Raw genomic sequence first — 1,642 nt, 5'->3', positions numbered from 1 at the left:
TAGGTGTTCCCTCTCAAGAGAAGGTATATGGTTGTGCATCTGCATGTGGAGAGTGCGGGGCTTTTCAAAAATTCTCAAAAATCCTCCGATATATACATTTAATTGTTGATTATGTTTAATGAATTAGAATGCTTTATTCGTCTATTTTAAGGTCTTACTGTAATTTTTTATGATGATCTCTCTGGTTTTTACAGGACAAATGAGAATTTAGAGGTGTCCATTTAAAGCAAGAACCTCTCAAGCTTTGGCTTTTGGGACCCTCTCTGCACTGCTCATGATTATTGCTCAACCTTTTATTTAGTTTAACCTCCTTTCATATTCCGCTATGTTTGTATTAATGTAAATAAGTCTCTCATCTGCACAGTCCAATCTGTGAATCTGTTGAATGCCATGGTGATATTTTTATAAAGTGAGTCATCAATGACCATTGGTGATTGTATGTTTGTAAGTACTTTTTGATGGCTTCAGCCAGCTGTGGTTAAAGATAAGGAAAGAACTGTTTTTTTTTTTTTTTTATCCCCGTACATTCCACAGTTTTTGTAAATTGGTTGATTACTTTTTCCCCCCCGTGTGTGTGTGTGGGACTGCTATCTGTAAATAAACTGCCTGTAAAATATGAGTGCCTCACGACTGACTATAACCTGAGAGATCACACATGAAATCATTTGTTACAACTTGACTCTAGATTTAACTGTTATTTTATATTGTTTCTGCTTTTTGTAGCACTCCTCATCACCTTCATAGAATCTCTCTTTAAGATATTTATGAAAGGATTTCCCACCAGCTGATGTGTGGTTTCCAACAACATATAGCCTCAGATATGTTTTCATGAGTTACGAATGCCAGTGTCTTTGCTGTATGCCACATTTTAAAGTTTGCCTCAAAGAATTAGTAGCATCGGATGTTTGCATCTCCTGTCAGTATAACCCCTAGTTTTCACGTTAAAAACAGCATCAGATAAATTCTATGACGTTATGAAATGATTTGTAGTGTGTAAAAATCATCATATACAGCTGACGAGTGGCCATACAGATGTTTTGCATCTACTTCTGTTAAATTTAACAATGGATGTGTTTTATCTGTCTGTGCATTTACTTGATGCTAGAAGCAGTTTTCTTTCAGCCTCACAGCTGCTGCGTTCACACACAGGAAACCACATCACCTTAAGTGTATATATGATTCCCGGAATAATTAATAAAATTTGTTTTAATCTCTGTCATCGACTCCCTTAGTAAATTTATTTTGTCTACAACTTCTTCATGTTAGAAAAAACATTGAATAAATGTATAAATTTTACTCTAGTAAAATGTAGTAAAATTCTAGTAAAATTCTCCTTATATCAAAGCTATGCTTTGATATAAGGAGAAGGAAAATTGTATCTTATAAATGAAATGCGTGCAATTGCATTGATATATTGCTAAAAGAACTTCTCACATCATCATTGATAATTATCCTAACAATATCTTTGCTGTCCATTAAAAATAATCTGATTGCATCTGTGTGTAATTAAGGACCTTTTTTTTATTGCAGAGCAGTAGTGCCATGTTTTGAACTCTAGATGGTAGCAGAGTGACAGATAAGGCTTAAATAGCTGTGTAACTGAATTTCAGATGTTTTCTCATCTTTGGTTGAACTAAATCCC

At 34.3% G+C, this 1,642-nt stretch overlaps 1 protein-coding gene across 2 annotated transcripts in view; it reads left to right on the top strand.

Moving 5' to 3' along the window:
- The window catches only part of sez6 (seizure related 6 homolog (mouse)), a 138,851-nt gene extending 137,631 nt beyond the window's left edge, over positions 1-1,220 (top strand). Inside the window, exon 17 of one of the 2 annotated variants that reach the window (XM_015392085.1) lies at positions 195-1,220. The gene's annotated coding sequence lies outside the window, so the exon portion shown is untranslated. The remainder of the gene's footprint in view (positions 1-194) is intronic. The other variant, XM_015392084.1, reaches the window with a different exon arrangement.
- The last annotated feature ends 422 nt before the right edge of the window (positions 1,221-1,642 follow it).

The sequence above is a fragment of the Cyprinodon variegatus genome, unplaced genomic scaffold (genome assembly GCF_000732505.1).
Source record: "Cyprinodon variegatus isolate N-32 unplaced genomic scaffold, C_variegatus-1.0 Scaffold573, whole genome shotgun sequence".
NCBI lineage: Eukaryota > Metazoa > Chordata > Actinopteri > Cyprinodontiformes > Cyprinodontidae > Cyprinodon > Cyprinodon variegatus.
Note: the sequence above shows the minus strand (reverse complement) of the source record. Positions and strands in the feature narration are given on the sequence as shown.